Source organism: Anomaloglossus baeobatrachus, chromosome 3 (assembly GCF_048569485.1).
Source record: "Anomaloglossus baeobatrachus isolate aAnoBae1 chromosome 3, aAnoBae1.hap1, whole genome shotgun sequence".
In the NCBI taxonomy this organism is placed as follows: Eukaryota; Metazoa; Chordata; class Amphibia; order Anura; family Aromobatidae; genus Anomaloglossus; species Anomaloglossus baeobatrachus.
The window spans coordinates 94,221,388-94,236,281 of record NC_134355.1 but is presented as its reverse complement, the minus strand read 5'-3'; positions in this window follow the sequence as shown (position 1 = coordinate 94,236,281).

The window sequence follows — 14,894 nt, the reverse complement described above, 5'->3', positions numbered from 1 at the left end:
GAATGCCTACCTAGGGGTCTGGAGAACCCGAGGCGGGAAAATCAGTAGTTCAAGTTTAGAGCTCAAGTGGAGTAGTAGTGAGGAGGTGAAGCTCAAGCGCAGAGAGCAGAGGCGCTGGGGTTGGAGCCCTGGTGCATTGGCTAGGTGGCAGACGGTGGTCCGTGTCTAGTAGGAGACGGGAAGACGGCAGCCGGAGATCCGAGGTGGACCGGGGCAGGGTTGGACCCCGCCGGTACTGACACCGGACAACCGACCCGGAAACCATGCACAGAGGGTGTACTTGGACCCTGAAGCCAGAACCGGAACCAACGGCCTTGCTAATTAACTAATTGAGGGCAGGATTATAGCTCCTGTCCCAACCAAAGTCGCAAAAACAGACAACTACCCACAGAGAGGGATAGGGCATCCGCCAGGGCCTGGTAGATCCCACGGGTCAGCAGCAGCGGGCACGGCTCCCAACAGTAGTACCGGGAGCGGACTCCCGCGTTCCACACTCGGAAGTCCACCACATCACAACCCAGTGCAGAAGAAAGTGACACAGACCACCAGCCCGCGTGGGGGACCAGAGTACACCCGGCCGCGGCGGCCGTCCACCAGCACCTTGGTTAACCACTGGACTTGTCTGATTTCTTTAACCATGAGTAACCTAAGACTCCCTGGTCTGACCAGGCGTGCCATCCCCTGCCATCACCGTCCCCTGCACCAAGTCACCGGGTCCCGGGGCAACCATCCCTACCCACGGAGGGGTTAACAACCAGCTGCCATGCCATCGCCTCAGGTGTCCCACAACAGCAGCGGTGGTGCCATACTTCACCACACACTGTGGGTGGTGTCACAGACTGACTACGGCAAATCTCGTACAAATACGTCCCCCTTTCATTAGGAGTGTCCGCGTGACCCTCGGGTCCGGAGAATCCCTCGAGCCACACTGCGGGTCCGGATCCAAGCGGCCCGGCTGCTACTGATGTGGGGGCGGCACATAATCACCCCAGCTATTAGCTGATCCTCAGCTGCTGTCACTCAACAAGCTTCTGATTTTACAAACAAATTTTGTGTTTCAAAACCTATACATCCGAGCTGACAACTAAAGATATGTATAGAATCAGCATGATAGTGCCTGTATAGCTCCGGCTTTAGGTTATATAGGAAAATCCTGGTGATTGGTAAGCTTTAACTGAAAGTTTGTGGGGACCCAATGCAACATTTCCAACAGGGCCTTCATCTATCCTTGGTTTGTGATTGTTTTGTTTTTTTCATATTGGCCAAAAAAACATTTTGGCCCCCAAAATTTTGGGATTAAGGTGCAACCTGAACACATTTTAATTACACTCCCGAATAAAGGCCAGCTTCTTTTCAAAGTTAACAACTTAAAAATATTCTGCTATTCGAGGATTCAGACGTATTCCAAAATATGGTGTATGGTCCATAGTGTAATGTAGAATTATCTATAGGGTTTGATCCAAGAGCATGTTGACTCCTGGTATTAGAGTTAAGTGCACTTTACACGCTGTGATCTCGCTAGCGAGATCACTAGCAAGCGTACCCGGCCCCGTCGGTTGTGCATCATGGGCAAATCACTGCCCGTAGCGCACAACATCGCTAACACGGACTTTACTTCCCTGCGACGTCGCTGTGGCCAGCGAACCGCCTCTAAGGGGGCGGTTCGTGCGGCGTTACAGCGACGTCACACGGCAGCCGTCCAATAGAAGCAGAGGGGCGCAGATGAGCGGGATGAACATCCCGCCCACCTCCTTCCTTCCTCATTGTGGGCAGCCGCAGGTACGAGGTTGTTCCTCGTTCCTGCGGTGTCACACATAGCGATGTGTGCTGCCGCAGGAACGACAAAAAACCTGCGTCCTGCAACAGCAATGATATTTGGGAATGGAACGACGCATCAACGATCAACGATAAGGTAAGTAATTTTGATCGTTAACGGTCGTTCGTGTGTTTTACACGCAACAACGTTGCTAATGAGGCCGGATGAGTGTCACGAATTCCATGACCCCAACAACATCTCGTTAGCGATGTCGGTGCGTGTAAATCGGCCTTTAGGGTACGCTCACACGAGTGTATGACTCGGACGAGTACAATGCGAGGAAATCTCGCATTGCACTGGGAACAATGTTATTCAATGAGGGAGAGCAAAGAGTCAGCTTTTTTCTCATCCAGATTCTGGAAGAGAAAAAAGTCGCAGTAAGCTGCGATTGTCAGTGAGAGATGTGTCACTTGCACCCATACAAATCTATGTCAGTGCCATAATCACTTCAGCTGACAATGGAGGATATGGGGAGATTAATCCCTCCCTCTCCCCCGCAGCTGTGATCTGATCCTAGGATTGGAACACAATTGAATGACGCTTGCAGCACAGTGGGAGCCGAGGGTCATTAGCATATCGCATCAGAATCCAGCCTTAGAAAAGGTCTCTTGTTAATGTCACCCCCAAGATAACAAGTTTAGAACATTACTTCTGGGGCTCCATGCTTAGTAGGCGCAGGCATCGGCCTGGTGAGCTCTGGTTATCATAAGAACTGGCTACAAAAAAGAGATACAATGACTGCACTCATGTCAAGAAATATCAAATCGGACACAAATTTTGTAACATAATTTTACACCGGAGCTGATAAGACAAAAAGTCAAATGTTTAAATAAGCCTTCCCATTTATACATGTGTAGGTAATGTACTATAGGGATAATTTTTATTTATATAGCGCCAATTTATTCCACAGCATTTTACATTCGGAGGGTACATGTACAGATAATATGAGATATTACAGACTAACACAATTCAACAGCTACTAAGAGGATTGATGGCCCTGCTCACAAGGTTACAATCTATGAGGAAATAGGGGAGGCACAAAAGGTAATTGGTAAAAAGTGCTTGTATTGTGCTCAAAAGACTTGCATTGAGAGAGTAAATGCCCATCTATTTGACACATGACCACATGTATAGAAATCCAATCTTGTGGTCACGCACCCATCTGCTCCCGGTGCTGGCAACAGAGAATCCTCAGCATGTTGACCTGTAGCCTAAAGCAGGCTTTGCACGCAACGACATTGCTAACGAGATATCGTTGGGGTCACGGAATTCGTGACGCACAACTGGCCTCATTAGCGACGTCGTTGTGTGTGAAACACAGGAACGACCGTTAACGATCAAAATTACTTACCCAATCATTGATTGTTGACCAGTCGTTCCTATCCCGATTATCGTTGCTGTTGCAGGACGCAGGTTGTTCATTGTTTCTGCGGCAGCACACATCGCTATGTGTGACACTGCAGGAACGAGGAACATCACCGTACCTGCGGCCGCCCGCAATGAGGAAGGAAGGAGGTGGGTGGCATCTCCGCCACTCTGCTTCTATTGGGTGGCCACTCAGTGACGCCGCTGTAACGCTGAACGAACCGCCCCCTTAGAAAGGAGGCGGTTCGACGGCCACAGCAACGTCACTAGGCAGGTAAGTATATGTGAAGGGTGTAAGCGATGTTGTGCACCACGGGCAGCGATTTGCCTGTGACGCACAACCGACGGGGGCGGGCGCTTTCACCAGCGACATCGCTAGTGATGCCGCTGTGTGTAAAGCCCGCTTAAGGCTGGACAACCCCTTTAAGTCATCAGCATGAGACTATATCCTTAGAAATGAGACATATTTTTGAATATTTTTTACCTAATGGAATTGATACAAGCAATATCAAAACTTTTCATTTACCGCTATACATACTGCACTGTATGTGAGTAAATCTCACACTACCTGAATGCATTACTTACACATTCCCTTTATTTGGATTGGCTTTATATCCTTCACATCTTGTTACAAACCTTTATTATGTAAAGGCACGCACTAAACATGAATCATTACCAAACACATGATTGTAACAGGCAAAATAGCCATGAAACCAATTTGAAGGTGGGTTAATTACAATTCATTACAGTGTAAATTTTCACTGGAACATTAAAAATGCAGAAGGTTCAAGGTTCCATTTTTTATGATTCATTTCACCATGTCATGAAAAGCGGGCTAAGCACCAAACTACATTCATTACAGTGAAAACCACTAAAGCTTTATTGGTTTTCCCAACATTCCAGCTTATAATAAGTTTTCATATGGACAGCACATTTTTTCAAAAATTGGCAGAAAGTCACAATGAAATAGTACCAGGTCCCGTGTCTCTTGGTCCCTATGAACATCTATTTTACAAGAGTATTTTTATTCACTGTTTATAAAATCTTAATTTACACTTAATATTGTTAAACTAAGAGTTGACGTTCTTGTTTTACTATTAAAAAGAATCTGGCCGTGTGATTTCTTTTTTTTTTCTTCTTCAATTGTAAGGTCAAGTTGATTGTTCTGAATTGAAGCACCTACACAGCCTTCATTGACGGATAAATATCTCTTAAAATATACATTCAAATGATTTTTCCATGATTTCTTTATAAATAATAAATATACTTGCTGCCCTTTTTGTAATATTGTATTTTATATTATGTTTTCTTGGAAACCCTCACTGTTTATGGATCCTGGATGACCAGAGCCCTGGTGTCACGGGGAGTACGGATGGCACATGGGCCCCTGAGCTGACCCATAGGGGCACTTTGCACACTACGACATCGCAGGTGCGATGTTGGAGGGGTCATGTCGAAAGTGATGCACTTCTGGCGTCGCACTCGACATCGTAGTGTGTAAATCCTAGATGATACAATTAACAAGCGCAAAATCGTCGTAATCGTATCATCGGTGTAGTGTCTGGGAATTCCATAATTATGCGACTGCGACTGGTACGATGTTGTTCCTCGTTCCTGCGGCAGCACACATCACTGTGTGTGAAGCCGCAGGAGCGAGGAACATCTCCTATCTGCGTCCTGCAGCTCACGCTGGCTATGCAGAAGGACAGAGTTGGGCGGGATGTTTACATCCTGCTCATCTACGCCCCTCCGCTTCTATTGGCCGCCTGCCGTGTAACGTTGCTATGATGCCGCATGACCCGACCCCTTAATAAGGAGGCGGGTCGCCTGCCAGATCGCCGTCGCAAGGCAGGTGAGTCCATGTGAAGCTGCCGTAGCGATAATGTTCGCTACAGCTGCTATCACAAAATATCGCTGCTGCGACGGGGGCGGGGACTATCGTGCTCGGCATCGCAAGCATCGGCTTGCGATGTCGTTGTGTGCAAAGTGCCCCTAAGGCTATGTGCGCACTAGAAAGTGGCTTTTTCTTAAGAAACAATGGACCCTCTGAAAGAATCCCACATCCGCAGCGGAGAATCCGCGGGTAAATCCGCGGGTATAAGAAAACGTGTGTGCGTGTGTGCTACGATATCGTCTGCTGCAGCTAATCGGTAAGATCAGCTGTTCTCCAGTCCTGTTGTGACCGCTCGTGCTCCCATGGTCACGAGATCTGAAGAAGCGAGGGCACATGCGCCACCCTCTCAGGCACAAAGCTGGGTAATGCGGGCTTCAAAAACATGGCGCCAGAGATAAGCGCTATACGCAGGCGCCAACTCCGACGCCGTGTTACTGAATAGAGAAATTTGCATACAGCCAGAGAGAGGTAGGAACAGGCAGCGGGTGGGGGGGTTGAATCATGTGCATAACCCACCCGGATATTATCTGGAGACGTGCAGCTGTAAATAAAAAACATGATGAATTTTTCAACTTCATAAACTTGGATTTCACAGCCTAAACATCCGAGCTGCCCACTAATGGTATGTACAGCCTGTGCCTGATAGTGCCAGTACTGCACTGGCTTTACCTTAAATACGAAAATCCTGATGTTTGGTTCCTTTTAACTCTTCAGGTGCTTCACAGGAGCTAAAGCAATGTGGAAGAAAAAAAAAGGAAAATTCATCTTTTTCCTATAAAAATGTTACTTTAGCTCCAAATTTTACATTTTCACAAGGGCAACAGGAGAAAATAGACCATACAATTTGTTGTGCAATTTTCCTTGAGTACGTCAATACTTCATTTGTGGTAAAAAACTACTGTTTGGGTGCATGGAAGAACTTGGAAGGAAAGGAGTGCTTTTTTTATTTTGGACTGCAAAATTGTCTGGAATAGATAGCAGTAGAGATGAGCGAACCGGTCGCGGTTCGGCTCGAGGTGGTTCGCCAAACGGAGGTCTCGTTCGAGTTCAGTTCGTCGAACGTTCGACGAACCGAACTCGAACGTATAGGCTATAATGGGAGGCAATCACAAACACATAAAAATGCATTATAAATGTACACAAACAGTTAATAAACATTGCCATAACACTTACAGGTCCTCGCGATCCCTTCTGCACTCTGTCTCCTGCCGCTATTCCATCCGATGATCGCTGAATCCTCCCGGTGACCTGCACTGCCAGCAGAGATGCAGGACCTATCGTGACGTCAAAATAGCCATGTGACCAGTCATGTGGCTATTATCTCATTGGCTACAGACTGGTCACATGACTATGACACATCATGTAGGACCTGCGAGTGCATCTCTCTGGTACACGGTGCACATATGTGTATCGCCGTGTACCGGCGACATGCTCTAGCACACGGTCGACTCCCCGTTCCGTTAGGGACCGGCTGACACAGCCGGTCATTAACGGAGATCACCGTTGCCATAGCAACGCAGTTAGCGGTGACGTCACCGCTAACCGCGGCTCCGAGAGCACCGTTGCTATGGTAACGCGTCTGTCAGCGTTACCGCTAGCAGCCAGCAGTGATCACTCACGGAGTGAAGGCTGCACGCTCCTGCACGATTGTAGTGAGCATTGTAGTGAGGATGGAGGTTCCCCAGCCCCAAGTGATGAGCTGGTGAATCTCATCCTTCCTCACTACAATCGTCACTACTACTACACTAGAAAGAAAGAAGACAGAAGAGCAGGGTCATGGAGGGCTGACAGGGGGTAATAAAGATGGAGTCTCTAATGTGTCTGTGTATTTATTTCTATTAAAGTATTTTTCCTCTGTGTGGTGTCTTTTTTTTAACCCTTTATTGGAGATTCTTAATGGCCGGGTCAAACGTGCCTGACATTAAGAATCTCTGGCTTAATACTGGCTAGTAAAACAAAGCCAGTATTAACTCATGATTACCCAACAAGCCACCCGGCTCCAGGGCTGTTGGAAGAGTTGGATACAGCGCCAGATGATGGCGCTTCTATGAGAGCGCCATTTTCTGGGACGGCTGCGGACTGAAATCCGCAGCTGAGGCGCCCACAAACCTCGGGCTAACCTGTGCTGCGTATTCCAATCCCCAGCTGCCTAGTTGTACCCGGCTGGACACAAAAATAGGGCGAAGCCCACGTCATTTGTTTTTTAATTATTTCATGAAATAAGTGAAATAATTAAAGACAACGGGCTTCCCTATATTTTTGGTTCCCAGCCGGGTACAAATAGGCAACTGGGGGTTGGAGGCAGCCCGTGGCTGCCAGCTGTACCTGGCTAGCATACAAAAATATGGCGAAGCCCACGTCATTTTTTTGGTGGGCAAAAAACTTCTGCATACAGTCCTGGATGGAGTATGCTGAGCCTTGTAGTTCTGCAGCTGCTGTCTGCTCTTCTCCATACAGACAGACAGCAGCTGCAGAACTACAAGGCTCAGCATACTCCATCCAGGACTGTATGCAGAATTTTTTTGCCCCCTGAAAAAATTATGTGGGCTTCGCCATATTTTTGTATGCTAGCCAGGTACAGCAGGCAGGTACGGCTGCCCCCAACCCCCAGTTGCCTATTTGTACCCGTCTGGGAACCAAAAATAAAGGGAAGCCCTTTTTTTATTATTTCATGAATTTCATGAAATAATTAGAAAACAAATGACGTAGGCTTTGCCCCATTTTTGTGTCCAGCCAGGTACAACTAGGCAGCTGGGGATTGGAATCCGCACCACCGGTTGGCCTGAGCTTTCTGGGCCCCACTGCTGCGAATTGCAGTCTGCAGCTACCTCAGAAAATGGCATTTTCATAGAAGCGCCATCTTCTGGCGCTGTATCCAACTCTTCCAGCACCTGCCTGCTATACCTGGCTAGCATACAAAAATATGGCGAAGCTCACGTCCTTTTTTTGTAGTTTTTTGGCAAAAAAAATAAAAAATGCTTCCCTGGATTTTCCATTGCCAGTGAAGGTAACACCAGGCAGTGGGGGTTAGCAGCCAGTAGCTGCTTGGATTACCCTTAGCTAGCAATACAAAAAATGCAGCGGGAGCCCATATATATTTTTTTTAATTATTTATTTAAATAACTAAAAATAAAATGGGCTTCCCTGTATTTTGATTGCTGGACATCACAGTGCTGTAAAAATAAATCTTTAAAAAAATGACGTAGCGCTCCGCGGTATTTTTGATTCTCAGCGCAGATAAAGCAGACAGCTATGGGTTGCCACCCCCATCTGCCTGCCGTTACCTTGGTTGTCAATCAAAATACAGGGAAGCCCATTAATTTTTTCTATTTAAAAAATAGTTAAAAAAAAATAAATTACGTTGGGTCCCCCCATTTTTGATAGCCAGCTAGAGTAAAGCAGACGGCTGTAGCCTGAAAACCACAGCTGGCAGCTTTACCGTGGTTGGGGATCCAATGTGGAGGTCCCCTCAGGCTCTTTTTTATAATTATTTTATAAATATTAATAATTACACAATAAAAGTAGGGTCCCCCCCAAATTGGATCACCAGCCAAGGTAAAGCGGACAGCTGTGGTCTGGTATTCTCAGGGTGGGAAGGTCCATAGTTATTGGGCCTTCACAGCCTAAAAATAGCAGGCCGCAGGCACCCCAGACGTGGCGCATCCACTAGATGCGCCAATCCTGGCGCTTCACCCCAGCTCATCCCGTGCCCTGGTGCAGTGGCAAACGGGGTAATAAATCGGGTTGATACTAGCTGTAAAGTCACCTGAGATCAAGCCCAGCAGTTTGTGATGTCATGGCGTCTATTAGATACCCAACATCATAAACTGTCAGTACTAACAAAAACAAAAAATCGACAAAAGAAATTTATTTGAAAAAACAGTCCCCAAAACATTTCCTCTTTCACCAATTTATTGTAAGAAAAAAAATAAAGGGGTCCCACGACGACTCTGGACCATCTAGAATATGGGGGGGAGACACTCAGGGAACGTATCCCCCATTTTCTAGGAGTGCGGACCCTTCATGTGAGGAGTGTGGGTGCAATGAATCTGCACTCACTCTCCCCGGGTCCACAGCAGCAGAGTCCATGTCGTAATGGTTGCTACCAAAGCTGCAATGCCCTGCTCATGAGGTAAGGGCATGCCTAATCAGGAGAACTACTGTAGAGGAAGCTCTGCTCACTGGTATATAGGTGCTCAGAGGTAATAATAGATAAAATTAGTGAGTAACCTCGGCACTCTAAATCTCCCAGACTAAGTCAGTAAGTCCCAAAGGATAGTAATGCAAAATCACTCTTTATTGGTCCGTATTAAGAACATTTTTTTTTCATAAGCATATATGTTTTTGTCCAAAACAAGTTACAAATGACGTTTCGGCCTGAGCCTTCGTCAGATTGGACTTATCTGCATGTAATCATGAAAAATGACAATAATCAGTATCACATAAGAGTGAGAGAACAATAACATAAACTCGAACAATGTAGAGGTACAATTGGGATGCAGCAAAAAAATTGCAACACAGCAAGAAATGAAACACATGATACAAATGTCATAATACAGTACAAGGACAATATAGTAATGACAAATATGGGGTCAGAGTAGGCTTAGACAGCTCTGGTACGAAAGAGATGTCAATCATAAAGTAACATGTGCAGTAGGTGTAGAGCTACAGTATGCATGGCAGAGCTAATGGGTAGACTGACCATAGAAAAAGAACGGAGAAAAAGTGGAGAAAAAGTGGAGAAAAAGTGGAGCATAAGAGGAGAAAAAGTGGAGAAAAAAGTGGAGAAAAAGTGGAGAAAAAGTGGAGAAAAAGTGGAGCATAAGAGGAGAAAAAGTGGAGAAAAAAGTGGAGAAAAAGTGGAGAAAAAGTGGAGCATAAGAGGAGAAAAAGTGGAGAAAAAAGTGGAGAAAAAGTGGAGAAAAAGTGGAGCATAAGAGGAGAAAAAGTGGAGAAAAAGTGGAGAAAAAGTGGAGAAAAAGTGGAGCATAAGAGGAGAAAAAGTGGAGAAAAAAGTGGAGAAAAAGTGGAGAAAAAGTGGAGCATAAGAGGAGAAAAAGTGGAGATTAAGAGGAGAAAAAGTGGAGAAAAAGTGGAGCATAAGAGGAGAAAAAGTGGAGAAAAAGTGGAGCATAAGAGGAGAAAAAGTGGAGAAAAAGTGGAGAAAAAGTGGAGCATAAGAGGAGAAAAAGTGGAGAAAAAAGTGGAGAAAAAGTGGAGAAAAAGTGGAGCATAAGAGGAGAAAAAGTGGAGAAAAAGTGGAGCATAAGAGGAGAAAAAGTGGAGAAAAAGTGGAGAAAAAGTGGAGCATAAGAGGAGAAAAAGTGGAGAAAAAAGTGGAGAAAAAGTGGAGAAAAAGTGGAGCATAAGAGGAGAAAAAGTGGAGAAAAAGTGGAGAAAAAGTGGAGAAAAAGTGGAGCATAAGAGGAGAAAAAGTGGAGATTAAGAGGAGAAAAAGTGGAGAAAAAGTGGAGCATAAGAGGAGAAAAAGTGGAGCATAAGAGGAGAAAAAGTGGAGAAAAAGTGGAGCATAAGAGGAGAAAAAGTGGAGAAAAAAGTGGAGAAAAAGTGGAGAAAAAGTGGAGCATAAGAGGAGAAAAAGTGGAGAAAAAGTGGAGAAAAAGTGGAGAAAAAGTGGAGCATAAGAGGAGAAAAAGTGGTGAAAAAAGTGGAGAAAAAGTGGAGAAAAAGTGGAGAAAAAGTGGAGCATAAGAGGAGAAAAAGTGGAGATTAAGAGGAGAAAAAGTGGAGAAAAAGTGGAGCATAAGAGGAGAAAAAGTGGAGAAAAAGTGGAGCATAAGAGGAGAAAAAGTGGAGAAAAAGTGGAGCATAAGAGGAGAAAAAGTGGAGAAAAAAGTGGAGAAAAAGTGGAGAAAAAGTGGAGAAAAAGTGGAGATTAAGAGGAGAAAAAGTGGAGAAAAAGTGGAGCATAAGAGGAGAAAAAGTGGAGAAAAAAGTGGAGAAAAAGTGGAGAAAAAGTGGAGAAAAAGTGGAGCATAAGAGGAGAAAAAGTGGAGAAAAAGTGGAGCATAAGAGGAGAAAAAGTGGAGAAAAAGTGGAGAAAAAGTGGAGCATAAGAGGAGAAAAAGTGGAGAAAAAAGTGGAGAAAAAGTGGAGAAAAAGTGGAGCATAAGAGGAGAAAAAGTGGAGAAAAAGTGGAGAAAAAGTGGAGAAAAAGTGGAGAAAAAGTGGAGCATAAGAGGAGAAAAAGTGGAGATTAAGAGGAGAAAAAGTGGAGAAAAAGTGGAGCATAAGAGGAGAAAAAGTGGAGAAAAAGTGGAGCATAAGAGGAGAAAAAGTGGAGAAAAAGTGGAGAAAAAGTGGAGCATAAGAGGAGAAAAAGTGGAGAAAAAAGTGGAGAAAAAGTGGAGAAAAAGTGGAGCATAAGAGGAGAAAAAGTGGAGAAAAAGTGGAGAAAAAGTGGAGCATAAGAGGAGAAAAAGTGGAGAAAAAAGTGGAGAAAAAGTGGAGAAAAAGTGGAGAAAAAGTGGAGCATAAGAGGAGAAAAAGTGGAGATTAAGAGGAGAAAAAGTGGAGAAAAAGTGGAGCATAAGAGGAGAAAAAGTGGAGAAAAAGTGGAGCATAAGAGGAGAAAAAGTGGAGAAAAAGTGGAGAAAAAGACATGTCAATTGTTTTTGCCATTTGGGTTTTGCACTGCAAAGCTGAGTTTTTGACCAAAGTTCTGCAACAAAAAGGCTGCAGTTTGAACTGCATAGTGCGGACAAGAAATCCAAATTCCCATAGACTGTGCTTGAAAAGTAGAACACATCCATTTTGGCATTAAACGCTGCAGTTGAAAAAGCAGCAAAAAAGCAGGTAAAAAGCAACGTGCGGACATAGCCAAAGTGATTCCTGGAGCCTACAGAGAGCGGACATGTTTTTTCTCACTGCAGCCACTGGATGTAGCAGAGCTGAGGATCATTGTGGGACTTTGTATGGATTATGCTGGATCTGCAATGCTGTTTTGGAAGGTTAATAAAGGGGTGAAAGAGGGTGAGTGTGTGTGTATTTTATTTCAAATAAAGGATTTTTTCGGGTATTGTGTTTTATTTCTTTGCACTTACAGGATTAGCAATGGAGGTGTCTCATTTGAGCCTTATATCATTTTTGGTTAAAAAGGACAAAGTTTGTTTCAAGTTTTTTTGTAGGATTTTTTAACTTCTTTGGAATTATTGAATGTCAAGCTCCAAATGTGACACAATTAGATCTCGTCTTTAACTTTAATTTGTTGTTTCAAATGTGAGAAATGTATTATTGTCAGTGGATAGTCCCATGTTTCTATTCTTGAAACCTTTACATATTATTCTTACTTTCAAGTAGATGGAAACTAGTTACTGGTCAGATGTGCTATTGTTTCTGAAAAAAACAAACCAAACCCATAGTATTTTATCATCCTCCAAAGTCCTGTTTAGTTGAAAAGGGTCTACTCTTACTATGAGAAAACTATGACATGTAAGCCATATAATATTGATAGAAATCAAGGATATAAAAAAGATAAATATGAGAGAACTGTCACATACGTGACTAGCAGGGTTTACCTGGTAAACTCCCAGAAGATGTAGCAACACACAGAGAACACAGGGGTTATGATGCAACAGAGGACCTTGCCGGGTGAGGGGACCCCTCCTGAACTCACCTCAAGCCTATTCCTGAGATCCCTAGCATCACTATACAGGTTCTTTCAACCTGTCGATAAACCAGATACCCTAGGACCCCTGCTGGCCCTACACTCACTCTGGCTAGGGAGCAGGCTAACAAGATCTCTAGTCTCACTACTTTAATACAGATACACAAGGGTAGGAAAACAGACAATAGAAATAAAAAAGGAAAAACACTCCAGGCGGCTTCAGTATAGAAAAACACCACAGCTGCACACAACACAACAAACTTCTTCCAGAAATAATTAATTCCAAAGTGGACCAAAGAGAATTGAGGGATTCAGTTTCTATCAAGGACATAATTTGATCGGATCCCATGACTTAAATAGTGAAGGGGAGTGAGCTCAAAGAGCCACACCTGAGATTGGGAGCTACAGCCAGCAACCAGGAAGAAAAGGGTGCTTAATCCTTACAGAACCATTATCAAAGAGATGTTATCAAGTAACAGTAGTGAACCTGCCAGTGACAAGGCACTGTGACCTTTTGACACCAGATTCACCCAGAGGGACACACTCATGAGAAGAACATTTGAGAAAAATAAAAGATGTCTTCTTTAAATCAGAGCATAGGCAGGAATCCTGGCACCACGAAAAAGTAAAGGAAACATTGTGCAGTTTATATTTATATCATTGGGCTATCTATGTATTGCATTGACATCTTAAACACCCCGGGTCCTTCAGCGAGAGAAGCTCTCTAAAGCCGAATGATCTAGTAGAGTCTTTGATGATGGGTATCTGAATTTTTTTTGTAGATATTGTACATACAGTCATATGAAAAAGTTTGGGCACCCCTATTAATGTTAACCTTTTTTCTTTATAACAATTTGGGTTTTTGCAACAGCTATTTCAGTTTCATATATCTAATAAATGATGGACTCAGTAATATTTCTGAATTGAAATGAGGTTTATTGTACTAACAGAAAATGTGCAATCCGCATTTAAACTAAATTTGACAGGTGCATAAGTATGGGCACCTCAACATAAAAGTAACATTAATATTTTGTAGATCCTCCTTTTGCAAAAATCACAGCCTCCAGTCGCTTTCTGTAGCTTTTAATGAGTTCCTGGATCCTGGATGAAGGTATTTTTGACCATTCCTGTTTACAAAACAATTCCAGTTCAGTTAAGTTTGATGGTCGCCGAGCATGGACAGCACGCTTCAAATAATCCCACAGATGTTCAATGATATTCAGGTCTGGGGACTGGGATAGCCATTCCAGAACATTGTAATTGTTTCTCTGCATGAATGCTGAGTAGATTTGGAGCGGTGTTTTGGATCATTGTCTTGCTGAAATATCCATCCCCTGCGTAACTTCAACTTCGTCACTGATTCTTGCACATTATTGTCAAGAATCTGCTGATACTGAGTTGAATCCATGCGACCCTCAACTTTAACAAGATTCCCGGTGCCGGCATTGGCCACACAGCCGCAAAGCATGATGGAACCTCCACCAAATTTTACTGTGGGTAGCAAGTGCTTTTCTTGTAATGCCGTGTTTTTTTGCCTCCATGCATAACGCCTTTTTGTATGACCAAACAACTCATTCTTTGTTTCATCAGTCCACAGGACCTTCTTCCAAAATGTAACTGGCTTGTCCAAATGTGCTTTTGCATACCTCAGACGGCTCTGTTTGTGGCGTGCTTGCAGAAACGGCTTCTTTCGCATCACTCTCCCATACAGCTTCTCCTTGTGCAAAGTGCGCTGTATTGTTGACCGATGCACAGTGACACCATCTGCAGCAAGATGATGCTGCAGGTCTTTGGAAGTGGTCTGTGGATTGTCCTTGACTGTTCTCACCATTCTTCATTTCTGCCTTTCTGATATTTTTCTTGGCCTGACACTTCTGGGCTTATCAAGAACTGTACCTGTGTTCTTCCATTTCCTTACTATGTTCCTCACAGTGGAAACTGACAGTTTAAATCTCTGAGACAACTTTGAATAATTTTTGTTTTCAGATCATTTGAGAGTTGTTTTGAGGAGCCCATGATGCCACTCTTCATAGGAGATTCAAATAGGAGAACAACTTGCAAGTGGCCACCTTAAATACCTTTTCTCATGATTGGATACACCTGCCTATGAAGTTCAAAGCTCAATGAGGTTACAAAACCAATTTAGTGCTTCAGTAAGTCAGTAAAAAGAAGTTAGGAGTGTTCAAAACAAG